This window comes from Ranitomeya imitator, chromosome 4 (genome assembly GCF_032444005.1).
Source record: "Ranitomeya imitator isolate aRanImi1 chromosome 4, aRanImi1.pri, whole genome shotgun sequence".
In the NCBI taxonomy this organism is placed as follows: domain Eukaryota; kingdom Metazoa; phylum Chordata; class Amphibia; order Anura; family Dendrobatidae; genus Ranitomeya; species Ranitomeya imitator.
In genome coordinates, this window is record NC_091285.1 from 692209076 (window position 1) to 692227928 (window position 18853).

The 18853-nt window shown below is 51.0% G+C and overlaps 1 pseudogene; it reads left to right on the forward strand.

Moving 5' to 3' along the window:
* LOC138674736 (uncharacterized) overlaps positions 1-18598 on the forward strand; it is a 61628-nt pseudogene extending 43030 nt beyond the window's left edge.
* Positions 18599-18853: the final 255 nt, after the last annotated feature.

Consider the following 18853-nt stretch of genomic DNA (forward strand, 5'->3'; position numbering starts at 1 on the left):
CAGCTATCACTAGAAGCTCACTATGCACAGATACATACAGCCGCCACTGGGGGAGCTCACTACATACAGATTTATACAGCCATCACTGGGAGCTCACTATATAAAGATATATACAACCACCACTAGGGGGAGCTCACTATGTACAGATATATACAGTCACCACTACAGAGATCACCATGTACAGACTAGATGGTGGCCCGATCCTAATGCATCGGGTATTCTAGAATATGTATGTACTTTACTTATGAAGATTTCAGAATAATGCAATGAATACACAGGATTCGGCCGGCCGGGCGTGACCAATCAGCGAAGCGTGGTTCAAATCCCGCCCAAATTCGTGGCCGGACTGCGTCTGTCGCTGATTGTTCGTGGCCGGCTGAGCACGACTAATCAGTGAAGCCAGGGCCAGCTCCAGGTTTTTTAGGGCTCTGGGCGAAAGAGTCTCACAGATCACTCAACATATAACACAGCCCACATAGTATATAGCAGAGCCACGTAGTATATAACACAGCTACGTAGTATATAACACAGCCACGTAGTATATTGCACAGCTACGTAGTATATTGTACAGCCACGTAGTATATAGCACAGCCCACAAAGTATATAATAGCCCACGCAGTATATAACACAGCCCGCATAGTATATAGCACAGCTCACGTATATAGTACAGCCCACCCAGTATCTAACACAGCCCACATAGTATATAGACATCCACGTAGTATATAACACAACTATATAGTCTATAGCACAGTTTACGTAGTATATAGCACAGCGACATAGCATATAACACAGCTCACGCAGTATATAACAGCCATGTAGTATATAACACACCCCACGTAGTATATAGCACAGTGACGTAGAATATGACACAGGCCACGCAGTATACAACACAGCCCACGTAGTATATAACACAGCTCACGCAGTATATAGCACAGCTCACATAGTATATAGCACAGCTCACGTAGTGTATAGCACAGCTCGCGTAGTATATAGCACAGCTCACGTAGTATATAGCACAGTCTACGCAGTATATAATACAGCCACATAGTATAAAGCACAGTCATGCAGTATATTGTACAGCCACGTAGTATATAGGACCGCCCATGCTATATACAACACAGGCCACATAGCATATAACACAGCCACGTAGTATATAACACAGCCCACGCAGTATATAACACAGCCCACCCAGTATATAACCCAGCCCACATAGTATATATAACACAGCCCAAATAGTACATTGCACAGCCACATAGTATATAACACACCCCACGTAGTATATAGCACAGCGACATAGTATTTAACACAGCCCACGCAGTATATAACAGGCCACACAGTATATAACAGCCCACATAGTATATTGCACAGCCACGTAGTATATAGCACAACCACGTAGTATATTGCACAGCCACATAGTATATAGCACTGCCCATGCTATATATATATTATATATATATATATATATATATATATATAACACAGGTCACGTAGTATATAACACAGCCACGTAGTATATGACAGCCCACGCAGTATATAACACAGCCCACATAGTATATAACACAGCCCACGTAGTATATAACACACCCCACATAGTATATAGCACAGCGACGCAGTATATAACACAGCCCATGCAGTATATAACACAGGCCACGCAGTATATAACAGAGCCCACATAGTATATAGCACAGCCCATGTAGTATATAACAGCCCACACAGTATATAACACAGCCCACGTAGTATATAGCACAGCTCACGTAGTACAGTTGTACAGGCTCCAGTGCTTTCTCTCAGACCATTTTCTAGTGCTTTTTGAAGTGTGTTTTGGGTCCTGCTGGAAGACCCATGAAATCTGAGGGAGACCCAGCTTTCTCACACTGGGCCCTACATTATGCTGAAAAATTTGTTGGTAGTCTTCAGACTTCATAATGCCATGCACACGGTCAAGCAGTCCAGTGCCAGAGGTAGCAAAGCAACCCCAAAACATCAGGGAACCTCCGCCATGTTTGACTGTAGGGACCGTGTTCATTTCTTTGAATGTCTCTTTTTTTCTCCTGTAAACTCTATGTTGATGCCTTTGCCCAAAAAGCTCTACTTTTGCCTCATCTGACCAGAGAACATTCTTCCAAAACATTTTAGACTTTTTCAGGTAAGTTTTGGCAAACTCCAGCCTGGCTTTCTTATGTCTTGGGGTAAGAAGTGGAGTCTTCCTGGGTCTCCTACCATACAGTCTCTTTACATTCAGACACCGACGGATAGTACAGGTTGACACGGTTGTACCCTCGGACTGCAGGGCAGCTTGAACGTGTTTGCATGTTAGTCGAGGTTCTTTATCAAACATCCGCACAATATTGCGTTGAAATCTCTTGTCAATTTTTCTTTTCCGTCCACATCTAGGGAGGTTAGCCACAGTGCCATGGGCTTTAAACTTCTAGATGACACTGCGCACAGTAGACACAGAAACCTTCAGGTCTTTGAAGATGGACTTGTAGCCTTGAGATTGCTCATGCTTCCTCACAATTTGGTTTCTCAAGTCCTCAGACAGTTCTTTGGTCTTCTTTCTTTTCTCCATGCTCAATGTGGTACACACAAGGACACAGGACAGAGGTTGAGTCAACTTTAATCCATGTCAACTGGCTGCAAGTGTGATTTAGTTATTGCCAACATCTGTTAGGTGCCACAGTTAATTTACAGGTGCTGTTAATTACACAAATTAGAGAAGCTTCACATGATTTTTCAAACAGTGCCAATACTTTTGTCCACCCCCTTTTTATGTTTGGTGTGGAATTATATCCAATTTGGCTTTAGGACAAATCTTTTTGTTTTGTTTTTTTTTCATTTTAGACAAATTAAATGAAGATAATAACAAAGAATTTGTGTTTGCAATCATTTTCAGGAAGAAACTGAATATTATCTGACAGAATTGCAGAGGTGTCAATACTTTTGGCCACAACTGTATATAGCACAGCCTACACAGTATATAACACAGCCCACACAGTATATAACACAGCCCATGCTATATATAACACGGGCTACGTAGTATATAACACAGCCACATAGTATATAACACAGCCCACATAGTACATTGCACAGCCACATAGTATATAACACACCCCATGTAGTATATAACACAGCCCACGCAGTATATAACAGCCCACGTAGTATATAACACAGCCCACGCAGTATATAACACAGGCCACGCAGTATATAACACAGGCCACGCAGTATATAGCAGAGCCCACGCAGTATATAGCACAGCCCATACAGTATATAACACAGCCCACACAGTATATAACACAGCCTACGTAGTATATAGCAATGTGGGCACCATATCCCTGTTAAAAAAAAACAAGTAAAATACATAATAGTTATATACTCACCTTCCGGCGACCCCCGGATCTAGCCCAGGCTTTTAGCGATGCTCCTCGCGACGCTCCGTTCCCAGTAATGCTTTGCGGCAATAACCCGTGATGATGTAGCGGTCTAGCGAGATGGCTACCTGATCTCGAGTCATTGCTGCAATGCATTCTTAGGACCGGAGTGTTGGGAGGAGTGGGAAAGGCTGCCGCGGATGTCGGAAGGTGAGAATATAATTTTTCTTTTAAATTTTTTATTATTTTTAACATTATATGTTTTTACTATTATTGTAGTATTGTTGTATTATTATAGTAAAATGCGAAGCGGTGTTTAAATCCCTCCCCAATATCGCTGATTAGTCGCGGCCCGCCGGGCGCGACCAATCAGCGACCTGGGATTTCCGCGACAGACAGACGGAAGTTACAAACAGACGGAAGTACCCCTTAGACAATTATATAAATATCTACAGCCACCACTAGGGGGAGCTCACTATGTACAGATTTATACAGTCACCACTAGGGGGAGCTCACTATGTACAGATATATACAACCACCACTAGGGAGAGCTCACTATGTACAGATATATACAGCCACCACTAGTGGGAGCTCACTATGTACAGATATATACAGCCACTATACAGATCTATACAGCTACCACTAGAAGCTCACTATGTACAGATACATACAGCTGCCAGTAGGGGGAACTCCCTGCATACAGATTTATACAGTCACCACTAGGGGGAGCTCACTACATACAGATTTATACAGTCACCACTAGGGGGAGCTTGCAGCATACTGATTTATACAGTCACCACTAGGGGGAGCTTGCAGCATACTGATTTATACAGTCACCACTAGAGGGAGCTTACAGCATACTGATTTATAGAGCTACTATTAAATTTCATACTCCATGTAGACACAAAAAATATTTAATTGACAGGCTCCTGAATGGCTCAAAGAAAGTTGGTGTTTGTGGAAATAATTCTCAAAAAATAATGTTCTAAGACGTGTTCACCTTGTGAAAATTGTGCACTGTTCAATCTGTTGCATCAAATACATGGATTATATTGGTACAGTGTACTCCACAGTCCAGAAGAGTAGAGGCCATGCCATTAACTATTACACAAATGCCACAGTTGTAGCAGTGTACAGAAGGAGCCTGTCCATAGGAGCTTACACTCTAGATCGTTAGGAAGTGATATTACATGAACACGTAACACTGGGATACCGAACAGCGAGAACCAGCACCGACTGCAATAATGTCCATTGTTATGCACAGAGAGTTTCTGGTTTATCCTGTGTAATAACGGCATATGACCAGTAGGTGTCAGTGTTATTGCAGGAACCCTCACACGTGATAGAGAAGCCAATAAAGATTTATATTTTCATAAAATCTCCTGTAGAATCTGGGTTTCCGAGCTGTAGATAAAGATAAATGCTGAAAATGCTGCTGTGGAGGAGAGACCCCCGGGATATAGCACCAGCTGTGGAGGAGAGACCCCCGGGATATAGCAACAGCTGTGGAGAGACCCCCGGGATATAGCAACAGCTGTGGAGGAGAGACCCCAAGGATATAGCACCAGCTGTGGAGGATAGACCCCCGGGATATAGCACCAGCTGTGGAGGAGAGACCCCCGGGATATAGCACCAGCTGTGGAGGAGAGACCCCCAGGATATAGCACCAGCTGTGGAGGAGAGACCCCCAGGATATAGCACCAGCTGTGGAGGAGAGACCCCCAGGATATAGCACCAGCTGTGGAGGAGAGACCCCCAGGATATAGCACCAGCTGTGGAGGAGAGACCCCCAGGATATAGCACCAGCTGTGGAGGAGAGACCCCCGAAATATAGCACCAGCTGTGGAGGAGAGACCCCCGGGATATAGCACCAGCTGTGGAGAAGAGACCTCCGGGATATAGCACCAGCTGTGGAGGAGAGACCCCCGGGATATAGCACCAGCTGTGGAGGAGAGACCCCCGGGATATAGCACCAGCTGTGGAGGAGAGACCCCCGGGATATAGCACCAGCTGTGGAGGGGAGACCCCCAGGATATAGCACCAGCTGTGGAGGAGAGACCCCCGGGATATAGCACCAGCTGTGGAGGAGAGACCCCCGGGATATAGCACCAGCTGTGGAGGGGAGACCCCCGGGATATAGCACCAGCTGTGGAGGAGAGACCCCCGGGATATAGCACCAGCTGTGGAGGGGAGACCCCCGGGATATAGCACCAGCTGTGGAGGAGAGACCCCCGATATATAGCAACAGCTGTGGAGGAGAGACCCCCAGGATATAGCATCAGCTGTGGAGGAGAGACCCCGGGATATAGCACCAGCTGTGGAGGAGAGACCCCCGGGATATAGCACCAGCTGTGGAGGAGAGACCCCCAGGATATAGCACCAGCTGTGGAGGAGAGACCCCCAGGATATAGCACCAGCTGTGGAGAAGAGACCTCCGGGATATAGCACCAGCTGTGGAGGAGAGACCCCCGGGATATAGCACCAGCTGTGGAGGAGAGACCCCCGGGATATAGCACCAGCTGTGGAGGAGAGACCCCCGGGATATAGCACCAGCTGTGGAGGGGAGACCCCCAGGATATAGCACCAGCTGTGGAGGAGAGACCCCCGGGATATAGCACCAGCTGTGGAGGAGAGACCCCCGGGATATAGCACCAGCTGTGGAGGGGAGACCCCCGGGATATAGCACCAGCTGTGGAGGAGAGACCCCCGGGATATAGCACCAGCTGTGGAGGGGAGACCCCCGGGATATAGCACCAGCTGTGGAGGAGAGACCCCCGATATATAGCAACAGCTGTGGAGGAGAGACCCCCAGGATATAGCATCAGCTGTGGAGGAGAGACCCCGGGATATAGCACCAGCTGTGGAGGAGAGACCCCCGGGATATAGCACCAGCTGTGGAGGAGAGACCCCCAGGATATAGCACCAGCTGTGGAGGAGAGACCCCCGGGATATAGCACCAGCTGTGGGGGAGAGACCCCCGGGATATAGCACCAGCTGTGGAGGAGAGACCCCCGGGATATAGCACCAGCTGTGGAGGAGAGACCCCCGGGATATAGCACCAGCTGTGGAGGAGAGACCCCCGGGATATAGCACCAGCTGTGGAGGAGAGACCCCCGGGATATAGCACCAGCTGTGGAGGAGAGACCCCCAGGATATAGCACCAGCTGTGGAGGAGAGACCCCCGGGATATAGCACCAGCTGTGGAGAAGAGACCCCCGGGATATAGCACCAGCTCTGGAGGAGAGACCCCCGGGATATAGCACCAGCTGTGGAGGAGAGACCCCCGGGATATAGCACCAGCTGTGGAGGAGAGACCCCCGGGATATAGCACCAGCTGTGGAGGAGAGACCCCCGGGATATAGCACCAGCTGTGGAGGAGAGACCCCCAGGATATAGCACCAGCTGTGGAGGAGAGACCCCCGGGATATAGCACCAGCTGTGGAGGAGAGACCCCCGGGATATAGCACCAGCTGTGGAGGAGAGACCCCCGGATATAACACCTTATACCGGGGTCTGTGCAGTGGATCTCTCCTTATATCGTTGTCTGTACAGCGGATCGCTCCTTATATCGGGGTCTGCGCAGCGGATCGCTCCTAATATCGGGGTCTGTGCAGTGGATCCCTCCTTATATCGGGGTCTGTGGGTGGATCGCTCCTTATATTGGGGTCTGTGGGTGGATCGCTCCTTATTTTGGGGTCTGTGCAGCTGATCGCTCCTTATATCGGGGTCTGTGCAGCGGATCGCTCCTTATATCGGGGTCTGTGCAGCTGATCGTTCCTTATATCGGGGTCTGTGCAGCGGATCGCTCCTTATATCGGGGTCTGTGCAGCGGATCGCTCCTTATATCGGGGTCTGTGCAGCGGATCGCTCCTTATATCGGGGTCTGTGCAGCGGATCGCTCCTTATACCGGGGACTGTGCAGCGGATCCCTCCTTATATCGGGGTCTGTGCGGTGATCCCTCCTTATATCGGGGTCTGTGCGGTGGATCGCTCCTTATACCGGGGTCTGTGCAGTGGATCGCTCCTTATATCGGGGTCTGTGCAGTGGATCGCTCCTTATATCGGGGTCTGTGCAGTGGATCGCTCCTTATACCGGGGACTGTGCAGCGGATCCCTCCTTATATCGGGGTCTGTGCGGTGATCCCTCCTTATATCGGGGTCTGTGCGGTGGATCGCTTCTTATATCAGGGTCTGTGCAGTGGATCGCTCCTTATACCGGGGTCTGTGCAGTGGATCGCTCCTTATACCGGGGTCTGTACGGTGATCGCTCATTATATCGGGGTCTGTGCAGCGGATCGCTCCTTATATCGGGATCTGTGCAGCGGATCGCTCCTTATACCGGGGTCTGTGCAGTGGATCTCTCCTTATATCGGGGTCTGTGCAGTGGATCTCTCCTTATATCGGGGTCTGTGCAGTGGATTGCTCCTTATACTGGGGTCTGTGCAGTGGATCTCTCCTTATATCGGGGTCTGTGCAGTGGATCGCTCTTTATATCGGGGTCTGTGCAGTAGATTCCTCCTTATACCGGGGATCCACTCTCGGGATCTGGTCTCCATCCCTCCTCATTGCTCAGGCTGTTTGCTGCACACCGGCGCCATCTAGTGGCCGCAGTTATTATCAGCAGGAGCTTTTCCTCCCTCTGCTCTTCCCGTCCCTCGCTCTGCAGTGGTGCATTGTGGGAAGAAGAAGCTCTTTCCCTCAGGCTGCTGCTCAGAGGACGGCCGCCATCTTGCTCCCCTGACACATGGCTGGTATGGAGGGTGATGTGCAGCTTGTCTGCAGCCCTCAGACCCCTCACACCGTCCTTCCTGCATTAGTTGGGGACATTTATCAGCCTGTATCGCAGGCCGGGGTCACAGTGATGGAAGAGACCCTGCTGGAAGCTGTGACACCAGAGGGGTCTCCTCACTTATTACTGGCTGGTATCTGTAGTTCTCCAGTAAGGAGGAGCTCTGTGATGTGTCCCTATGACCCTTGTACCTGGACCCTCCGCTCCCCTCTACTGTCTGCGGAGCAGAGTACATCAGTGTAAGGCTGTGTTCACACGTTGCGGTTTTTTCGCGGTTTTTCCCTATAAAAACGCTATAAAACCGCAAAAAAAACCGCATACAATAAGCATCCCATCATTTAGAATGAATTCCGCATGTTTTGTGCACATGATGCGTTTTTTTCCGCATAAAAAACGCATACCGCACAAAATCTGGACATGCTCTATCTTTTTGCGGTTGTTTTGCGGATTTCCCACTCCAAAATGCATTGGGAAGTGTCCGGAAAAAAACGCGTCAAAACCACGGCAAAAACGCATCAAAACCGCTGCAAAATCGCATGCGGTTTTCTTGCGGATTTCATGCAGAAAATGTCCGGAATTCTCAGGAATTTTCTGCATGAATTCCTGAACGTGTGCACATAGCCTAAGATGAGGGGTCCGGGCTCCTCACCCCCCAGGTCAGGGGGCGATACGGCCCTATACTGTATGAGGGGGCGGTCAGGGGGCGATACGGCGCTATACTGTATGCGGGGGCGGTCAGGGGGTGATACGGCACTATACTGTATGAGGGGGCGGTCAGGGGGCGATACGGCGCTATACTGTATGCGGGGGCGGTCAGGGGGCGATACAGCACTATACTGTATGCGGGGGCGGTCAGGGGGTGATGCGGCCCTATACTGTATGCGGGGGCGGTCAGGGGGTGATACGGCCCTATACTGTATGCGGGGGCGGTCAGGGGGCGATACGGCACTATACTGTATGCGGGGGCGGTCAGGGGGCGATACGGCGCTATACTGTATGCGGGGGCGGTCAGGGGGCGATACGGCGCTATACTGTATGCGGGGGCGGTCAGGGGGCGATACGGCCCTATACTGTATGCGGGGGCGGTCAGGGGGCGATACGGCGCTATACTGTATGCGGGGGCGGTCAGGGGGTGATGCGGCCCTATACTGTATGCGGGGGCGGTCAGGGGGCGATACGGCACTATACTGTATGCGGGGGCGGTCAGGGGGTGATACGGCACTATACTGTATGCGGGGGCGGTCAGGGGGTGATACGGCACTATACTGTATGCAGGGGTGGTTAGGATGTGATACGGTACTATACTGTATGCGGGGGCGGTCAGGGGGTGATACGGCACTATACCGTATGCGGGGGCGGTCAGGGGGTGATACGGCACTATACGGTATGCGGGGGCGGTCAGGATGTGATACGGTACTATACTGTATGCGGGGGCGGTCAGGGGGTGATACGGCACTATACTGTATGCGGGGGCGGTACGGCACTATACTGTATGCGGGGGTGGTACGGCACTATACTGTATGCGGGGGTGATACGGCACTATACTGTATGCGGGGGCGGTCAGGGTGTAGCCACTGCGCCCCCGCAGTAACAGTGCCATAGCCACTGCACCCCCGCAATAACAGCGCCATAGCCACTGCGCCACCACAAAAACAGCGCCATCGCCACTGCGCCCCCACAAAAACAGCGCCATAGCCACTGCGCCCCCACAATAACAGCGCCATAGCCACTGCGCCCCCACAGTAACGGCGCCATAGCCACTGCGCCCCCACAGTAACGGCGCCATAGCCACTGCACCCCCACAGTAACGGCGTCCCCACAATAACCGCTATAGCCACTGCACCCCAACAATGACAGCGTCCCCACAATAACCGCTATAGCCACTGTGCCCCCACAATAACAGCGCCATAGCCACTGTGCCCCCACAATAACGGCGCTATAGCCACTGCACCCCCATAATAACAGCGCCCCCACAATAACAGCGCCATAGCCACTGTGCCCCTACTATTCATCAGTTTCCAATTTATTCTCCTTTATTTCAGGCTTTTACCTTTTTTCTGTATTTGTGGAAAACGTATAAAAATATAATAGAAACTCATCAGCGCTGCGGCGTTCCTCCCTCCTGGTGTAAGATACTGAGGCGGTGTCCATGGTCCGGATAGGCAGTGCTGTGGCGTTCCTTGCTCCTGGTGTAGGATACTGAGGTGGTGTCCACGGTCCGGATAGGCAGCGCTGCGGCGTTCCTCACTGCTGGTGTAAGATACTGAGGCGGTGTCCACGGTCCGGATAGGCAGCGCTGCGGCGTTCCTCGCTGCTGGTGTAAGATACTGAGGCGGTGTCCATGGTCCGGATAGGCAGCGCTGCGGCGTTCCTCGCTGCTGGTGTAAGATACTGAGGCGGTGTCCATGGTCCGGATAGGCAGCGCTGCGGCGTTCCTCGCTGCTGGTGTAAGATACTGAGGCGGTGTCCACGGTCTGGATAGGCAGCGCTGCGGCGTTCCTCGCTGCTGGTGTAAGATACTGAGGCGGTGTCCACGGTCTGGATAGGCAGCGCTGCGGCGTTCCTCGCTGCTGGTGTAAGATACTGAGGCGGTGTCCATGGTCCGGATAGGCAGCGCTGCGGCGTTCCTCCCTCCTGGTGTAAGATACTGAGGCGGTGTCCACGGTCTGGATAGGCAGCGCTGTCGGCTTTTGTACACGTGGTGATTCCACATGTGATCATTGAACCGTGCGGCATCACCGCGTCCTACACATTACACTGTGATATTTATCTTGTGGAGATGGAGCGTGTCCAGTACATAAATAGACTTGCTGCAGTCTAGGAAGACGCGCCACATGTGCGTATACGCGGGTCTGCCACCTTTGCGTCTGTACACATAGTGGAGATGAGATTTCATAAAATCCATCCGCTATACTGTAACATCTGGACGCAGCGTCCAATCCGCAGTAAATACGCCACGTGGAAACGTACCCTGATGGTGTGAACGCGGTCTTACCAGTATGTCTGGCCGTAATCCGTGCAGGCTCGTTATCACCAGGCTGTAATCAGTGCAGGCTCGTTATCAGCCGGCTGTAATCAGTGCAGGCTCGTTATCACCCGGCTGTAATCAGCGCAGGCTCGTTATCACCCGGCTGTAATCAGCTCCTTAGCTGGGAGTCACCTGTCAGGTGTCATTAGGGCGGAGCCAGCAGGGGATGCTGTGATTGGCCGCTGGGGGTCTCCTGTACATCCTGCAGCAGCTGCTCCTTATACTGAGGATTGTCTGCAGCTTTGTGTGTGAGCTGTGCACATTGTGGAGCTGCAGGGAAGGTACAGGAGACGTCTGCACTGTGGAGGGGGCACATACTGACGGGTGCACTTGTTACTTGTAGGTGAGACCCCCAGTAACGTCTGCGTTCCCCCTTTCCGCAGGCTCCGGTGCTGTAGGACTGCGCTGCCGTCTCCTCTGACATCAGACTTTTCCTTCTCGCTGCTCTTTGCTTCCTGCCGGTGTCAGACCTGAGGACTGATGTAAACCCCTAAATATCGCCCCCCTGTGGCCGGACCGTGCGCTCTGATCCCCGGGGGCTGTGGATTCTTCACCTCGGTGGGATCCGCTGTCCTGGTAAGAATCTTTACTTTCTATGTTGCATTTCTCTAAGGCCGTGTTCACACCTTGTATTTTTTAAGCCTTTTTTTTTGTGCTAAATCCTGAGAAAATAAAAAATCTGATACTTCAGCACGAGCTAAATGTGCCCGGACAAATGCAGCAAAAACGAAACAAAATCTGATTTTTTTTTTTTTTTTTTTTTTTTTTTAATTCAAATTTCTTACTGCCAGAAAAGCAGGTTTTGCCTTTAAACAAAAAAAAATGCATTAAAAAAAAAACTGTGAACAGAACATAGCCCTAGGAAGTAAAAAAAAATAAAATGCCGTAGAGACTTGTGCACACTGAGCAGTCAGGGTGGGCCCATACACCTGGAGGTGTCACACTGTACTGTATGCGGGGGTGGTCAGGGTGGGCCCATACACCTGGAGATGTCACTGTACTGTATGCGGGGGGTGGTCAGGGTGGGCCCATACACCTGGAGGGGTCACACTGTACTGTATGCGGGGGCGGTCAGGGTGGGCCCATACACCTGGAGGTCACACTGTACTGTATGCGGGGGGCGGTCAGGGTGGGCCCATACACCTGGAGGTGTCACACTGTACTGTATGCGGGGGGCGGTCAGGGTGGGCCCATACACCTGGAGATGTCACTGTACTGTATGCGGGGGGTGGTCAGGGTGGGCCCATACACCTGGAGGGGTCACACTGTACTGTATGCGGGGGCGGTCAGGGTGGGCCCATACACCTGGAGGTCACACTGTACTGTATGCGGGGGGCGGTCAGGGTGGGCCCATACACCTGGAGGTGTCACACTGTACTGTATGCGGGGGGCGGTCAGGGTGGGCCCATACACCTGGAGGTGTCACACTGTACTGTATGCGGGGGGCGGTCAGGGTGGGCCCATACACCTGGAGGTGTCACACTGTACTGTATGTGGGGGGCGGTCAGGGTGGGCCCATACACCTGGAGGTGTCACTGTACTGTATGCGGGGGGCGGTCAGGGTGGGCCCATACACCTGGAGGTGTCACTGTACTGTATGCGGGGGGCGGTCAGGGTGGGCCCATACACCAGGAGGTGTCACTGTACTGTATGCGGGGGCGGTCAGGGTGGGCCCATACACCTGGAGGTGTCACTGTACTGTATGCGGGGGGCGGTCAGGGTGGGCCCATACACCTGGAGGTCACACTGTACTGTATGCGGGGGGCGGTCAGGGTGGGCCCATACACCTGGAGGTCACACTGTACTGTATGCGGGGGGCGGTCAGGGTGGGCCCATACACCTGGAGGTGTCACACTGTACTGTATGCGGGGGGCGGTCAGGGTGGGCCCATACACCTGGAGGTGTCACACTGTACTGTATGCGGGGGGTGGTCAGGGTGGGCCCATACACCTGGAGGTGTCACACTGTACTGTATGCGGGGGGTGGTCAGGGTGGGCCCATACACCTGGAGGTGTCACACTGTACTGTATGCGGGGGCGGTCAGGGTGGGCTCATACACCTGGAGGTGTCACTGTACTGTATGCGGGGGTGGTCAGGGTGGGCCCATACACCTGGAGGTGTCACACTGTACAGTATGCGGGGGCGGTCAGGGTGGGCCCATACACCTGGAGGTGTCACACTGTACTGTATGCGGGGGTGGTCAGGGTGGGCCCATACACCTGGAGGTGTCACACTGTACTGTATGCGGGGGGTGGTCAGGGTGGGCCCATACACCTGGAGGTGTCACACTGTACTGTATGCGGGGGCGGTCAGGGTGGGCTCATACACCTGGAGGTGTCACTGTACTGTATGCGGGGGCGGTCAGGGTGGGCCCATACACCTGGAGGGGTCACACTGTACAGCACAGATGGACCCTGCAATCATTGCACATTGCTGCTGCCGGTGGCCATGCTGACAGTTTCCCTCTATAGTGAATGGTTACTGATCCCTCCCCTGTGACATTAATCACTAGTAATTAGTAGTTATGTTGTTTTTCTCCCTTTGATGTTGGCTCCGGCGCTGACCCCACATCTTTCCCGGCACATGTCACCTGATTTGAGCAGCTGACATGTGCCCTTAACAGCCACGGGTGGAATCGCGATCCACCTGCAGCTGTTAATGTGTTAAATGCCACTGTTCATCCTGTGGTTGTCATTCCTGGATTACTGTGAGCGCCCTGGTGGTCCGCACTCATAGGAAGGGGGCATTTCTGCTACACACAGGTGACCTGATCATTGCCTGTATGTAGCAGAGGCGATCGGACGCTGCAGTTTCTCGTCTCACATGGACACTATTGAAGCATGCAAAAAGTAAAAATAAAATTTGAAGACTATAAGTTCCAATCACCCTCCTTCGCCCCTTTAAAAAAATAAATACATATTTGTTATTGCCAAATTCAGAATCATCCAATCTATAAAAATTAATCTGATCGGTGAACGGCCCAACAGAAAAGGTCAAAACGCCAGAATTATATATATATATTTTTTTTTGGTTATCGCAATCAAAAGATTGTATCTGCACCAAATTGGTATCATTGAATCCTGTAGCTCAGCGCAGATAATAAATCCCCCCAACCCAAGATCACAAAAAATGGAGACGCTACGAATCTCGAAAAATTGCGGAATTTTACATTTTTTTTTTTATTTTTTTTTTTACAACTATTTTTTTCAGTTTTAAAATAGAAAACAAACAAATACCGTAATACCTGGACATGTTTGGTATCTGCGGTCTCGCAATGACCGGGAGAATCATAATGGCAGCTCAGTTTTATCATTTGGTGTAAACCGTAAAAACAACCAAAAAACATTTGTGGAATTCGTTTTTTTTGCAATTTTAGGCTATGTGCACACGTTCCGGATCATTTGTGGATTGTAAGCGTTTTTGCGCTATAAAAATGCTATAAATCCGCAAATAATCCGCATACTTTAAGCATCCTATCATTTAACATGAATTCCGCAATTTTAATGCACATGCTGCGCTATTTTCCGCGCAAAAAACGCTTTGCGGAAAAATAATGAGCATGTCCATTAATTTTGCGGAATTTGCGCGGATTTCCCACTGGCTAAGCAGTGAGAAATTTTTGGGAAAATCCGCGCAAATTCCGCGGCAATTCCGCGGTAAAACCGCGGTAATTCTGCATGCAGATTTGGTGCGGAATTCTGGCAGAAATGTCCGGATTTTCTCCTGAAATTTCTGCTAGAATTCCTGAACGTGTGCACATAGCCTTACCGTCCATGATCTGGTAAAACCAATGGTGCTGTTCAAAAGTACAACTTGTCCAGCGAAAAACAAGCCGTCACATGGCCGCATTAACGGATTAATAAAAGTTATGGCTCTGGGAAGTAGGGATGCGAAAAACAAAAATGCAAAAACTGCTGCGACCTGAAGGGGTTAATGCAAATCATTATCTTCTGGGGAATGTGCATCGTTCAGATGATTGGACTACAACCCCCATTATATGATATCTGGATGTAATGGATTTTCTTTATTTTCAGATTCTGGTCGTCTGTAGTGGAGAATCCCGAAACATCACTGACGTGCAAGAAGCTGCTTCTATATACTGCCCCCTGGTGGCCGGTGTCCTGGAGCACATGTAAGGACTGGTGGAGATCACTGATGGTCTATATACTGCCCCCTGGTGGCCGGTGTCCTGGAGCACATGTAAGGACTGGTGGAGATCACTGATGGTCTATATACTGCCCCCTGGTGGCCGGTGTCCTGGAGCACATGTAAGGACTGGTGGAGATCGCTGATGGTCTATATACTGCCCCCTGGTGGCCGGTGTCCTGGAGCACATGTAAGGACTGGTGGAGATCACTGATGGTCTATATACTGCCCCCTGGTGGCCGGTGTGCTGGAGCACATGTAAGGACTGGTGGAGATCACTGATGGTCTATATACTGCCCCCTGGTGGCCGGTGTCCTGGAGCACATGTAAGGACTGGTGGAGATCGCTGATGGTCTATATACTGCCCCCTGGTGGCCGGTGTCCTGGAGCACATGTAAGGACTGGTGGAGATCACTGATGGTCTATATACTGCCCCCTGGTGGCCGGTGTCCTGGAGCACATGTAAGGACTGGTGGAGATCACTGATGGTCTATATACTGCCCCCTGGTGGCCGGTGTCCTGGAGCACATGTAAGGACTGGTGGAGATCACTGATGGTCTATATACTGCCCCCTGGTGGCCGGTGTCCTGGAGCACATGTAAGGACTGGTGGAGATCACTGATGGTCTATATACTGCCCCCTGGTGGCCGGTGTGCTGGAGCACATGTAAGGACTGGTGGAGATCGCTGATGGTCTATATACTGCCCCCTGGTGGCCGGTGTCCTGGAGCACATGTAAGGACTGGTGGAGATCGCTGATGGTCTATATACTGCCCCCTGGTGGCTGGTGTCCTGGAGCACATGTAAGGACTGGTGGAGATCGCTGATGGTCTATATACTGCCCCCTGGTGGCCGGTGTGCTGGAGCACATGTAAGGACTGGTGGAGATCGCTGATGGTCTATATACTGCCCCCTGGTGGCCGGTGTCCTGGAGCACATGTAAGGACTGGTGGAGATCGCTGATGGTCTATATATTGCCCCCTGGTGGCCGGTGTCCTGGAGCACATGTAAGGACTGGTGGGGATCGCTGATGGTCTATATACTGCCCCCTGGTGGCCGGTGGCCTGGAGCACATGTAAGGACTGGTGGAGATCGCTGATGGTCTATATACTACCCCCTGGTGGCCGGTGTGCTGGAGCACATGTAAGGGCTGGTGGAGATCACTGATGGTCTATACACTGCCCCCTGGTGGCCGGTGTGCTGGAGCACATGTAAGGACTGGTGGAGATCACTGATGGTCTATATACTGCCCCCTGGTGGCCGGTGTCCTGGAGCACATGTAAGGACTGGTGGAGATCACTGATGGTCTATATACTGCCCCCTGGTGGCCGGTGTGCTGGAGCACATGTAAGGACTGGTGGAGATCGCTGATGGTCTATATACTGCCCCCTGGTGGCCTGGAGCACATGTAAGGACTGGTGGAGATCACTGATGGTCTATATACTGCCCCCTGGTGGCCGGTGTGCTGGAGCACATGTAAGGACTGGTGGAGATCACTGATGGTCTATATACTGCCCCCTGGTGGACGGTGTGCTGGAGCACATGTAAGGACTGGTGGAGATCGCTGATGGTCTATATACTGCCCCCTGGTGGCCGGTGTCCTGGAGCACATGTAAGGACTGGTGGAGATCACTGATGGTCTATATACTGCCCCCTGGTGGACGGTGTGCTGGAGCACATGTAAGGACTGGTGGAGATCACTGATGGTCTATATACTGCCCCCTGGTGGCCGGTGTCCTGGAGCACATGTAAGGACTGGTGGAGATCACTGATGGTCTATATACTGCCCCCTGGTGTCCTGGAGCACATGTAAGGACTGGTGGAGATCACTGATGAGTCTTGTTCTTGCCTGTGATCTGTAGTTATAATGGTTTTCTTATTTGTAGGGTTTCTGCTGATGGTTCCCGCTGAGGATTCTTCCTGCTTTGCGGATCAGATCGCGCTGATTTCCCGCCCAATATTCCGGTGCAGTAAGGTGAATGAGAATGTATGGACTTGTCCTGGATTGGTCTATAGGAAGGGTCTTCATTACCCCCCAGGGTTCTCACGTTGATGAGCTCTCCTGTGTATTAGTAGTTTAGCCCCTTAATCTCCTTGTTCCTCAGGCTTCCCTGTCTCGGATGGGAACATGAGGCATCGGCAGGACCATATGTTCCGTGTTCTCCAGAATGGCTTCAGGTTTGGATCAGACTTGATCTGTTTCTACAGTCACTGATGACCCTTGGAGGTTACGTGGTCATTGGGGTCCTTCTCTTATCTCTGGGTAGTGAAATTGTCTAGGAAAGTTCCAAATACTGACTGGTTCCTATTGTCCGGCCATAGTACCACGTCCTCCATGGTTCTGTAGGTCTGTGGTCACTAGATGTTTGGGAGGACGGTGTAACCATTTTATCCGTTGTGTGACCGGCTTTGTGTCTGATTTCAGGGTGTCCGTCTTCTCCATCACATGGATCCATCCTGCTGAGAAGAACCAGAGACCTAAGGCCTCCAGTGACCGAGTGATGCTCCACTATCCGGTGACTTCAGCCTCCTTTTATCTACTATAGAAGTTACCGATGGCTTTCTGGGGTAAATCATTCCGCCCTGAAGGTTCAACACGGATTGTCCGAGCCTCTCGCTGTGAGGTCAGAGGTGAAGTTGGGTCTGAGGAGACATTTCGTCTCTTTAGTGGTCTTTGTTAAATTGTCATTAAGACTGTGTTCTACGTTACTGAAAGAACCAGATTGTCGAGCGGGCCCCCTGGGCCGTAAATAGCGGGGCCCCCCGGGCCGTAAATAGCGGGCCCCCCCGGGCCATAGTGAGCTCCTATCAATGGTTTTATGTCGCTTATGACCTCACACCAAACACCGTTTTCATGACCAGGTTGTGAGGAACGTCTGAGCAGGTCTCTATGAGGGTCCTCATCTAGCCCCCAGTTCTGACATATTGGGGTTACCAGAGTGGATAGTCTGGTTGGGGGTGCCCACCATGGTGGACCTTCTACATAATATTCCACATGCAGAACATTGGGGGCCGTTATCCTCCTTTGGGGAGCAACTTTATCTTTTGTTTGAAAGGGCCAAAAATTCATATATTTTATTTATATTTTGCCATATGGTTTCTTTACACATTTTCTGCCCTTTTTTATTTGCTGCTCTTTTTACTGATTTGATCTCTGATCATAAATGATCTGTAGGGAACTCTGCAGAAGATGGTTACAAAGTCTTCCGCCATTCCACCTGGACTCGCTGATGGATTGTCAGTTCCCTCATTCTGCAGCCAGCAGTAATCATTGCATCTTGGACTATCGGGGTAAGTTCACACAACAGGCGGCTTTTTTTTTTCTACCACAAAACCTGATCTCATAGCAGCAAAGAAGCTGCAGAGAAAAAGCATTGTTTCCTTTTTTTTTTTTTTTTTTTTTTTAAGGGCGGTTTTGGCCTGGTAGATTTGTGTCTTGTGCATGGTCATAAAGATTAGTGGTCAAAAAAAGTCCTATTCCATAGAATCAGGTTTTGGCACAATAAAAAATGCAGCAAAAACG